Source organism: Dermacentor silvarum, chromosome 3 (genome assembly GCF_013339745.2).
Source record: "Dermacentor silvarum isolate Dsil-2018 chromosome 3, BIME_Dsil_1.4, whole genome shotgun sequence".
In the NCBI taxonomy this organism is placed as follows: domain Eukaryota; kingdom Metazoa; phylum Arthropoda; class Arachnida; order Ixodida; family Ixodidae; genus Dermacentor; species Dermacentor silvarum.
Window position 1 is genome coordinate 129,054,555 of NC_051156.1, and position 12,924 is coordinate 129,067,478.

Here is a 12,924-nt window from a genome sequence, read left to right on the forward strand (position 1 = left end):
TTCAAATGGCGCCTGTGACGCTGTCCAGAGACGTCATTGCTTGAAGTTGCCCGCACCCTACGCACGTACCCAGACTTCGGAAAGAAGCTCCCAACCGACCCATGCGCACAGACTAGCAAAAGCATTTTGTGATGGCTTGTGTTTTAGCTCAGACCAGCTGTCCTGGTTCGCACCACGAAAAGAACGCAGCCGAGGGTCACGTTGCAGCTGCGCCGGTTTTGTACATCTGCAGGCAACATGAATAGAGACCTATAAAGTAGTCGAATGCCTCTACAGCGAAATGACCTGTATAACCGAGGATTGATTGGGTCCCGGTCAAATACCCATCTTTTATATGCATCATCAACGCCTCTACAACGATGACCACTAAAATGAATTTGCCTGTACAACTTTGTAATTTAGGTGTCCCCGATGCCTGACTTAATTGTTGCTTTATAAGGAACGCCATCTAGCAATGCCACTACAGCCCTGCGCAGGCGTAACCAAGCTACATTCTGCGTTAACGCTGCCGGATGCGCCAGCTACGCACATTGGAATGTGCCGATGTAAAAAGTTGTCCTGCTGCACTGCTCCAGGAATCGCTCAGATTCAACGCTACTAGTTGTAACGCATCTACGGGTACGACGGGTGTCGAATAGGTCGCAGTTAATAATCGTAACTGAGGACCGACGACGTCTTCAAAGCCATCTCAGGCGGAAAGGACGGAAAGGTCAATAGAGTAAACAGTGTTATACTCTGTAAACGAACCAAGAATTTCGATGGCAAAGGACGCGATAGCGATATTCCACGATATGCCGATTTAATTTGCTTAGCTCCTGCGTTTCGCTGCAGAGCATGCTGGGAACTTAGGCGCAGTATGGTTGAGTGCAGTCGCACACGTTCTTTTAGGGAAAGTGCGCAAAGAAAAATGAGCGACCCATTTCACTAAGTCTCTCTGCAGTTTCTGTTAAATAAAGGTTTTCATTTGTGAAACCTGTTTAGCATGCTCTATTGTGACCGGTGCGATGTCCGACCTTTATAACGACATGACCTGTATAACGAAGTAATTTGGAGGTCCTGAACACTTCCTTATATGGGCGTCTGGTTCTACATACAACACAATACTGTTTTATTGATTTGTTCAGCTGATTAGTTTCCTTATTGTCGCTGAATAGTGCGAATTGTCGCTGAATAGTGTCGTAGTGGCGCCCGCCGCAATCAGTGCGTGATCGGCGAAAGACCGGAGGCGACTGTCGTCCAACTCGCAGGCAGGCGAAAAAGCCCCGTCTTTATTTCCACAGCAGTTTATGTACAACCAGCGTGGCGTCAACAACACGTGGTTCCATACACATGCGTCAGGCACAATGAATCGGCGCATCATGCGGGAGCGTGCTGTGAGCTGCATAGAAATACAATCCAGCACATCCCCCCCCCCCCCCTGTGCAAAATAGAAGTGGTTTTCGTGTGTGGCATTTAGAACACTCGCGCATGAACAAAAAGCAAGAAACCTAAGTGGTAATGGACCACGAACAAAACCTTATTCATCAATCCCGTAGCGAACTGGTCCCTTAACCACTCAGCCAGACTTCGTCACGGTTACTGTAGCAGAAGTCACTGAAGTTGAAATCATAGCCCCTGAAGCTAAAGGCAACGAAGCTGTTAAGGTAGCGGGTGACTCCCTTTCCATAGAAACCAATTCGGCTGTATCACTTTTATTTGGAAAGTCGTAGCTGCTTTCCGCCTTCCTCTTTTCTGGAAGCGGTTCAGCATTCGTCGGTTACGCCGCAGCGTACTCCCTTCCTGGGTGCGTATTATGTAGGACCGCGGTGTAGTGGCTGTCGCTAGCACTGTTGCTCTGGTCTTCATGTCTGTTACCCAAACGGAATCACCTGCTCTTAGTTTATTCAGTTCCCGGGTTCTGTGGCGCCTGTTGTAGTACCGTGCTTGTAACATCTTGTTGGCACTGTCTTTGGCCCCAAGATTAAACAGCGGTGGCTGCACTGAACCACGCAGCTGCGGCGCCATTGGAACTATTGTCCTAAGACGCCGGCCCATGAGGATTTCAGCCAGGCTAGAGCCAAGAATGCCTGGGATTGCCCTGTAGGCAAGCAGAGCCAAGTACGGGCCCTTAGATTTAAGGATCAGGCGTTTACTTGTTTGCACCTCACGTTCTACTTCCCCATTAGCCTGAAGGTACCTAGGGCTAGCAGTGACGAGACCAAAGCCATAATCATGTGCAAACCTATTGTAAAGAACTCAACGGAGACGGATAAAGCCATTCCTCCATTTTATTGAACTTCTTCTTTCTCTACTTCTTCTCCTCCGGTACTCGAGCCACTTCGACTTCGTCATGACGGCACTCCACATTCTCCGGGGCCTCTGACTCCATCCCTCCTGGGATAGTACGGGATGATGTTCCCAACGGAGCTAACTTCGATCGTCTTCGCCGGAGTCTCGTAGTACACTGACTTGAGGATTCCTTGCTGGCTTGCCGTTTTGGTGACCATGTATGGACCACTAAATTGGCACTTGGAGGCGCTCAGTCCTTTCTTGATAAGTATAAAACTTCCAGGTTCTACCACAGCCAACTTATGATAGTGCCTATTGTCGAAGTTTTTCTTCATTCCAAACTTATATTTCGTTTGCTGTTTGGCTGTCTTGGGGGTCTCTAGAAGAATAACGCGGCCGGCGATTCCTAACTGATGATCTGCAGGAAGCCAAGGACTGGTTCCATTTGCACAAAAGTATGGACTGCAGCCCAACCCCTCCGTGTAGGGGTTATTGTGGTGAGTCACTGCAGCTTCCAAGACACATTTCCATCCACCAGGGAAGGTAGGGTATAAATACAAATACTTCTTGAGGTCGAGAATTAATCTTTCCGCGAGTGCGTTGCCTTCCGTATGGTACGGAGTCGAAAACCTTAGAGTGATGCCTCTCTGTTCGGCCCATCTTCTGAGCTTTTCGCTACGGAAAGCAGGTCCATTATCAGAGACCAATACTTGAGTTGTCTTGAAGATGACGCGTTCCATTAGGGCTATTACAGAGTTGGCATCCTCCTTTACACATTTAGCTGCTGCCATTCTTGTACACTCGTCAGTGGCGACAAGGAAAGCCTGCGTCCTCCGCACGCCTTCCCCCTTCTTTTGGACTTCAGCGAAGTCGAGGTGGACAACTTCAAAGGGTACGCTCGAATACTTGGGAATGACCATTTCGTTTCCTCTAGGTTTGTATTTGGCTTTAGCCATTTGACACAGGTGGCAAGTTCGGACATATTCGTTTACGTCTTCTTTCATACTTTGCAGGTAAAGCGCTGCTTTATCTTTCTGAACGTATTTGAGAATCCGTCATGCCCACCCGATTCGGCGCTGTCGTGGTAAAGTCGCAAGATTCTTGACTGGCATGTTTCTGGCACGTAAAACTTCTCGCCCTGTGGTCGAATTTCCTCTGTTCCCTCCCAGATGTCGATGGCGCACAGTTTTTCCGTATTTGCTGCTGATGGGACATGCAGCCTCGATAATGCATCAGTTTCTGGTAGCTTGTCCCCTGGTCTGTGGGTCACTTCAAATGTGAATTGCTGCAGTTCGTTGATCCACATCGCAATTCTGCCTTTAGGTTGCGAGAGATTGAGAAGATAGGCAAGTGCTTTGTTGTCCGTAAACAGCTTGAACTGTCGACCTTGAAGATACGTTCGGAAATACCTTACAGTCATTACCACTACAAGTGCTTCCTCTTCCGTAGTAGGATATTTTTCTGGCGTTTTATGACACAGATGCACTGTCCTTACACTGTATTGGCTTTCCATTCTTTCACTGCCAAGTGATATCTCTTTCGCTTCTGCGTTCATCTGCTCTCGGGTTACTATGCTGTTGTCGTCCACTTGACCGACATTTTCGGCTTTCTTCCGCGTAGTTAGATGTCGGTCGGCATGCGCAAGGGAGTGTACAACAACGCTGTTCAGGGCGAGCAAGAGATCCTCGACGGTCTTAGGAGATTTGGCCAGCAGCTATTTCTGACAGTCTTTGTTCATGCCTAGCATAATCAGTGGCACAATTGATGTCTCAGGAAGGTTTGCGTCAGTGAGCAGGACTAGCCTTCGCTTTTCATAAAGGTATTCTTGAAGGCTTCCGACTTTGTGTCTAAACAAAATGGCATTGTTCCACCGTTCTAACGGATTAATTTCAAACGATGTCAGGAAGCTGTTTCCATTGACTCCACATGTCAATAAGGTGGCCTAAGATTCTCATGTCGAACCACTTTTTCGCAATTCCCGACAAAAATGGCCTGAGGTTTCTTATCTTGTCATCGGCCGAATCCCATCGATTTTATTGGCAGGCGTATTCATAAAAGCCAATCCACGTAGTGGCAGCCGTTGATATATCATCAAAATGGTCCGGCTTTGTGGCATCACCTTTTGGAACGGCTCTGTGTAATGCCGCCTGGCTCAACATGTCCAAGAGCTGTAACTGTTGGTCAGTCTGCTTCGATTGCATCTGCAGTAAGTTAATCATAATAAATATGGTATTCTGTCCAGAAGGTGACTCATTGGACGGAGTCTGACAGTAGTTCTCGTCATGGTGCATCAAAGTGCGAAATTCAGCCGTACCTCTCACTGTCAAGGGACACTCGCGTGGGCTTGCCTTGCTGGTGTTGTCGATGAGCGGCTCGATCGATGTAGAAGACCTGCCCGAGTCAGCGTCGCTCTTGTCACTTGGATGGTAGCTACCCGGCGTGTCCATCTTCCCGTTCGGCGAGTATTCTCGACACGCACTAGTTTTAATCCTCTGCGACTGCGCCAAAATGTAAGGAACTCAACGGGGACGGATAAAGCCGTTCCTCCATTTTATTGAACTTCTTTCTCTACTTCTTCTCCTCCGGTACTCGCGCCACTTCGACTTCGTCATGACGGCACTCCACACCTATCAAACTCTGTACAAGAAAATTGTGGTCCATTGTCTGTCACTATGGTCTCCGGGATGCCATGGCGTGCAATCATGCTTTTTAGTCTTTCTATCATCGCACCAGTTTTTGTTGAGGGAAGGAGGGCTACTTCCGGATACCCAGACAGGTAGTCGACCACGACAAGATAATTACAGTTGTTAATAAAGCACAAATCGACCCCAACTCGTTCCCACGGGAAACTTGGCGTTGGGGTTGAAATCAATGGCTCCAAGTTCTGGCTGACAAAGCGCGCACAAGAACGACATTCTTTCACTTGCCGCGCAAGTTGTTTGCCGAGGCCTGGCCACCAGACCAATTCTTTTGCAAAAGCTCTAGTCCCTGAGATGCCCTGATGCTCAACACATAGCTTTTCTAGTACTTCATTTCTTAGGCACTGAGATACCACCAACCTGGCCCCCTTTAGCAGCATGCCATTGCCTTCGGAAATTAGTGCTCGTTCCTGCCAGTACGGAACTAAGTAACAAGGAAGCTTTGGTTTTCCCGGCCAGGCTTGGCGACACAACTTAAGCAAGGCTTGACAAACGATTTCTGTTTTTTTGCGCATCGCGCATTCTGTTAACAAAATTGTCACCCATTTGAAGGCCTGTAACACATGTTTTGACGAAAGACGACACTTCCGAGACGGTCAGTTCACCGGTGACTTTATCTGCTTTCGTCGGCGCTGGTGAAAGATCGTCCGCCGTTATCAAGCTTTTACCGGGAACGTACACAATATCAAAGTGATACCTATCATCCGCATTCTGAACCGCTGTACCCTTGGCGGCGACACATCAATAAGCATTTTGCCAAGCAACGAAACAAGAGGTTTGTGGTCCGTTTCAAGCATCACCTCAATACCTCTTACGTAATCATCGAACCTTTCGGCAGCCCATGTTAATGATAGTGCCTCCTTTTCCAATTGCGCATATCGTTGTTCGGTTTTGGTAAGTGACCTTGAAACAAACGCTATCGGCCGGCGCTCGCCATTGCGTTGTTTCTAGAAAAGGACGGCACGGAGACCATAAGACGAGGCGTCTGCCGAAAGAATCGTGGAAAGGCGTGGATCGTACACAGCCATGCACTTTGCCGAGCAGATAATAGATTTCAAGCTTTCAAAAGCCATGTTCTGAGCAGTTCCCCAAGCCCATTCGGTCTCTTTCTGTAAAAGCGCCCGTAGCGGGGCAGTGGTTTGCGCCAAGTTCGGCAAAAACGGCCTAGATGGTTGGCCATGCCCAGAACACTGCGGAATTGCGATATATCAGAGGGTGCTTCCAGCTCTTTAATGGCCCCGAGTTTGGACGGATCCGGCTGTATGCCTTCCTCGCTTAGTAAGTGGCCCAGAAAGCTTATACTTCGAACACCGAACACAAACTTTGCTTTGTTTAGGGTAACGTTAGACCGGGCCAGCTTAGCTAAGACGCTCGATAGCCTAGAGTCATGTTGTGCTTTGCTGTCACCAAATATGAGAATATCATCCATCAGGTTGACGACGCCAAGAAGGTGTGGTCAGGATTTCCGACATTCTTCGTTCAAAATTAAAAAAAAATATTTATTTGTCGCAAGAAATATACACGCATTGGGGTTAGTATATACAGAAGGAGGTCCCATAGCACAAGGCTGAAAGAAAATTCGCCTGTCAGAAAATTACATGTTGATAAGTACGAAAAATGGCAACTAAAAAGCATTAAGTAATTATTGATAGTAATAAAAACAACGCAAACCTGCAATAAAAAATGCCAGTAAAAATTGTAACAAAACAACGTTCAGTAATTATACATAGCTATGAAACGAACGAAACATACAATAAAATTGGCAGTAGGATCGGGAACAAAATGACGTTAATTACTGATATGTACCTATTGAAACACCTCCAATGTGCATAGTAATAAATATGAAAATAACGCACACAGTAATAGCTCTAAATGCAAGAGAACGCCGATATAGAAATACAGATGAGTTATGATTGCAAGATAAGATGTTTACGTTCTTTTTTAAAAGCGGCTAATGACAATTGTTTAGTGCTTAGTGGTATTGAATTCCAAAATTGAATACCTGCAAATATGGTAATATGTTTGCAGCAGTTAGTGTGGGCATGTTGTCGTAAAAAGTTGTTTGAGGCAAACCTGGTAGGAATAAGTTTAACAATTGAAATATCTCCAAAACGTTGGCTGTTATGGTACCGTTAAGGCACTTAAATACGAGAATCCCCAATTTATATTTGAATAAATTACACACTGTTAGTACACTATGTTGCTGAAAAAGTGGGGACGCGAAAGTGACCGGTGAACTGAATGTTAGGATGCGAATGGCTTGGTTTTGGAGACGTTGAAGTGGAAGGATATGAGATCGAAAGGTATTCGCCCATGACGTGATACAGTACGTAATATGACTGTGGATGAAGGCATAGTACAGTTTAAGCAAAGTCTGCAAGTTAAAGAATGGTCGTGCTTTAATTAATGTTCGGATACCATGAGCAATCCTCTGCCTTATAAGTGAAATGTGATGATGGTACTTGAGATGACCATCTAGGACTACTCCCAAGAATGTGCATTTAGTATTACTAAGATGGCTGTGGCCGTTGATAGTAATAGCGTGTGTAGGTGAAAGAGCGTTATGATTAGAATGGAAGACAATGAACTGTGTTTTATTGGTATTATTGTTAAACCATTAGCGGTGCACCATTCCTGAATGTTATAGAAGTCAGAGGACCATTTGTTAGTTAGCGCATCGATGGACTTGTCTTTAGTAACTATAGTTGTATCATCTGCGTACAAGAAAGGTTGACTGCGTGTTAAAATCGAGGTTAGGTCATTATTAAAGATTAAAAATAAAAGCGGGCCCAGTATGGAACCTTGCGGGTCACCTTTGTCAATAGATTTAAAAGTTGAGAGGATGTTAGAGACAAAAGCAGCTTGATGTCTATTAGATAAGTAGCTATTAATCAGCTCCTGCGCACTATCTACGACACCTATTGTGTTAAGTTTAGCTAATAGTATATTGTGAACTGTAGAGTCAAATGCCTTAGAGAGGTCAATCAACAGAGCTCCGGCTAAACAACGGGAGTCAAGCGCGTGTTTAATATAATCGGTAAAGGAGAGTAGTGCGAAATCTGTTGAATATAGCCACCGTTGAAAATGCTCTGAAGCTAATGCAATCCCGAACGGCAACCTACTGAAGCAGTACCGCCCAAACGGCGTAATGAAGGTGGTCAGTGCTTCTGAGGCCAGTCACACCTGATGGAAGCCGGAATTAGCGTCCAATTTGGAAAACCATTTTGCACCCTCAAGTGAGCCCAGTGCTTGGTCCGCAGTAGGCAATGTGTGTCTTTCTCTTAAGAGAAACTTGTTCAACTGCGTAAGGTCTACACATATCCTTACGTATCCCGAGTGTTTTTATACAGGCACAATGCCGGCACACCACTCTGTTGGCTCTTCGACTTTACGAATGACGCTCATTTGCTCCATCTTATCGATTTCTCGTTTTACAGGCTGCTGAAGCGGTATAGGAATCTTGCGTGGTGCGCTTACTACATATGGAACAGCGTCTGGTTTAAGCCTTGATCGCGCCTCGACCGCGCCCAAAAGAAACCTCCCCAGTGTCCTTTTGTACAGACAACACTCGTACCTTTCGCTGCTAGCCTGGAGAAGTCCCTTTGAGGCACACGTTGCCGAAGTGTCCCTTTAAACCGCAGTTGAAGCACCTCTGGTCCCTCACTGGGTAGGCTGTCCTTGGGTGCAAGTTGCCATCGCAGAAGATGCATTCTTCTTCTTCTTTCTGGGGTTTTACGTGCCAAAACCAGTTCTTATTATGAGGCACGCCGTAGTGGAGGGCTCCGGAATAATTTCGACCACCTGGGGTTCTTTAACGTGCACTACAACGCAAGCACACTGGCGTTTTTGCATTTCGCCTCCATCGAAATGCGGCCGCCGCGGCCGGGATTCGATCCCGCGATCTCGAGCTCAGCAGCGCAACGCCTTAGCTGACTGAGCTACCCCGGCGGGTGCAGAAGATGCATGGTCCGTCGGAACGAGCTGATGGCGGCCGTGTTTCCTTGCTGCGTTGCGGTTTCCAGTGGTAGCCCACTGCATCAACGTTGACGTCCTCACATGGCTTGCACGGTGTGTAGTCGTGAACTTCGTTGGAGTTTCGAAGTTCTTCTTGCTGCTGCTGAACGGTCTCCTTTAGGCGGGCCCTCGCCAGGGCAGTTGCGAGAGACAGCTTGGGACCCATTTGGAGTGACTCGGAAAGTTTTTCATCCCACAGGCCCACGACGAACCGGTCCCTGATGAGGCGCTGCTTGAATTCTCGGAAGTCACATTTGTCTTCCAAGACGTGTAAAGCAGTCATAAACTGGTCAATTGACTCGCCAGGCATCTGGTGCCGCTTGTGAAAGCAAGCGCTCTCGTTGACAACGTTGCTCTCCTTGAATAAGTAATCGTCAAACTTTTTGACCAGCTCAAGTTTCTTCGAATCTTCTGCAGAAAGATTGAAGGTGGCGAAGATGTCTCTTGCTTGTCGCCCCATGGTATAAAGCAGAGTGCGTACTTGTGCCTCGTCCGAGCGCTCGTTCAGACCCGATGCATAGCGATAGTCGTCGAAGTGCAGTTTCCACGCCGGCCACTCCGAGGTAGTGTCGATGTCTAGCGGTGACGGCTGCTGAAGGCACGGCGGTGATGCAGTGGCAATTGCAGCCTCCTTTTCTGACGATGCCTCCATCGAATTTTTCGAATTGCTTTTAAAAGTAGGTGTTTTGCATCACTTCTGTCCCCATGTCGTAGCGGCGCCCGCCGCTATCAGTACGTGATCGGCGAAAACCGGAGGCGACTGTCGTCCAACTCGCAGGCAGGCGAAAAAGCCCCGTCTATATTTCCACAGCAGTTTAAGTAGAACCAGCATGACGTCAATGACACGTGGTTCCATACACATGCGTCAGGCACAATGAATCGGCGCATCATGCGGGAGCGTGCTTTCAGCCACATAGAAATACAATCCAGGTCAGTGCACAAACGAAATGAAGTCTTTGAACGTTTCATTGCTGCGGAAATCATACGAAAAGCTAACAAGGTAAGCGGTTGTTATTTTTAACAGCGGAGCCGTTTAAGCCGGCCATAATTTGTGCCGCGAGCCGCAAAACCTCACAGAGCTATGACGTCACTTAATTGCCTAGCAGTTAAGCTGTGCGATAGCTTCGCAAGACTCCGCGCCTAGACACTACATGCAGTGCGTCTGCTCCGCTTGCCATAAACGTTCCGTGTAGCAGGTGTGAAGGCGGGGTTCCGAGTGTGCGGGCGCACTTCCGACGATGGGGCCGCTTTCCGGGAATCACGCCACTTGGCCAAAAAAGAATACAATCGCCGGCGTCGAGGTGATCCTGCGCAGACAGCTGAGGAACTTAAGAGAGCTTAAAAACAGCGGAGCGATGATCATCGAGTTCTTCTAGTAACCTTAGCATAGCCAACAAATAGCATAAGCCAAAATGATATATGCCATGAAAATGGAGGAGTGCTGCGAAAGAATGTGGGGAACCGACCGGAACAGGAGATAGTCGAGCCTAAGCCTAGTGAAACTTAGCGTAACCTAATAAAACTTGGGATAACCTACCAAAACCTAGCAAAAGTTAGCAAAACCTAGAAAAACCTACAAAAAATACAAAATTGAGCAAAATTTAGCAAAGCCTTGGAAAACGTAGCAACATTATCAAAACTTAGCAAAACCTAGCAAACCTAGCAAAACTTGGTTAAACTACAAGAACTACATCCTCGTCGTTCCGCTGTTCCTAAGCCTTGCGCGTCTCAGCGCAAGCTTCTTCAATTTTGGGGGAATCAAACTACTTTCGCGCTGACGAACACTGAACAAAGCTGACTGCGCCTTGCAATAGCGAATTATTGCAGGTTGTAAGCTTCGGTGCCTATGGTAGCCCGTCGAACTCATTGGTGCACAAAGCACCTGCGGTGCATAAACATATTACTTGGGGCAAGACAAAATGGCAGATAACGTGAAGCCCTGTCGAATGCAAGCGAAATTGAGCAGTGAAAGTCAAAGAAAACAAACTGTACATGTGCAGTGGAGAGCAAAATTCATAAAACCACGGCATGAAGAAAACATTGAAACTCTTTCTAACAAAGTCGTGCCAGGTAGAACTGTCTCGAAGCATTGCACTGGTCGAAAAGGAGCAGGTAGGCCGGATCACATAATTTGAGCCGGCATGCAAACACTTCAAAGGTTTTTTTCGAGCATCGTTAGTCCCGAGACTTTTTCTCGCGATTGTACTATGCAAAGCCTTTTTTATTTTATTGTGTTTCTAACATGCAGCTTCTTCAACCATTAGGACGAAGAACGATTTGTACAGAGAGTGCTGCTTCGACAATGAGCCTGTGTCAACTTGGTTGACACCACCCATGCTTAAATTTTTTTACTTTCAATACTGCGCACTGCAGTCATCTTTTCGGTTTCTACTCCTCTAATCTATCCTTTGTCATCCTTTTATTTCAGTATGCATCGCCTATCACCTGTTTTTTTCTTCTCCATTTCCACTCTTCTATTTTTATGCTTGTAAGGTTGGCAGGCCTTTGGTCCGTCTGGTGGCAGTTGCCAGCCTGGTCCTTAATTATTCTCCTTTTTTCTCTTTGGAACTTGTATGTATGTTTTCAAATCAAATAATTATTCAATGAATCACGTAATCAATGAAATGTTTATTATGGTGCCAAAACACAGCTACGCAGCTTTCATATTTGTGCACTTAAGAAGTGATACGCAAAACACTATGTACAGAAAGAAATGAGAAGCGCCTCAAAGCTTCCCTTTTTTTGTGGGGCTAATGATATCCCTCCCGCACTGCTTAAGGATTACGGAAGGATACTTGTACCTGTTCTCACAAACATCTTCATCAGCTCCCTAATATCTGGTAAGTTTCCTAGCCTAGGAAGGTAGGACGGGTAGTGCCCGTACACAAATCGGGTGCTAGAAGTTCACTTATTAACTATCGGTATGTATCATACCGATTTATTGCATTCCCTGCTTTCTGTTAGTGCTACACACATTTTAATAGATCAACAGCGTAGCGTTGTAGCGGGGCGCTCGACAACAATGAACTTTGTCACATTTATGACCCATGCTTCCAGTGTGGTACATTATAGGAACCTATTAGACGCTCTTTGACCCAAGTAAACGTTTCATGTAGTTTGCCATGATCTCCTTAACAAAGCTCACGCAAATGTACATACTTTCTTCCCCCACTGCCCTGGTGTCAAATTAACTAAGCAATAGATCGTGCTTCGTTGGAATTAATGGACAAAGTTCTATTAGCTATGAGGTGACTAGCGGAGTTCCTCAAGGATCTGTTCGTGGCCTTCTTCTATTCCTACTGTTCATAAATGACATATGGTCAGCAATTCGACACTCTTCATTCCTTCTGTATATGCTGGCCTAAAGCTATTTGAAACTGTCAGCAAATGTCAGGACTACATTTACCTCCAAAAATACAATTTGTCACTCTGAAACTGGTGCAGAAACAATACGCTATTCTTTAATGCTTCCAAAACTATGGTATTAAGCGATACCTGGAACACGCAGCATGTGCAATTTCTATACACCCTTCGAGATGCTCCACTGCCCAGGGTCGATGAAATGAAATATTTTGGTGTGTACTTCGACAAAACGCTATGCTTCTCTTCGAAGGCTAAATATGCGAAACAACGGTCCCATCGCGCTCTTGATGTTGTTTGTCGCATATCGCATGAGGTCCACGTCCCTCTTGCCTTTCTGAAGTTCTCTTCTACGGTGTGCCTTCCACTACTATAAAGTATGCCTCTGTAGTTTGGGGCGCAACGTGAAAATACCATTCTGACACCTTTGCATACGTCAAACCGGGTGAAGGCGAAAGCCGGCGCACTCAACAGGCATTCACTAAATTACTCGGCATTGTAGTTCGAATGCGTTGTTACTTGTTATTACTTGTTTGTTCGGACCAAAGGTCGCGGGATTGAGTGCCTTTATTGACGCTGCCTC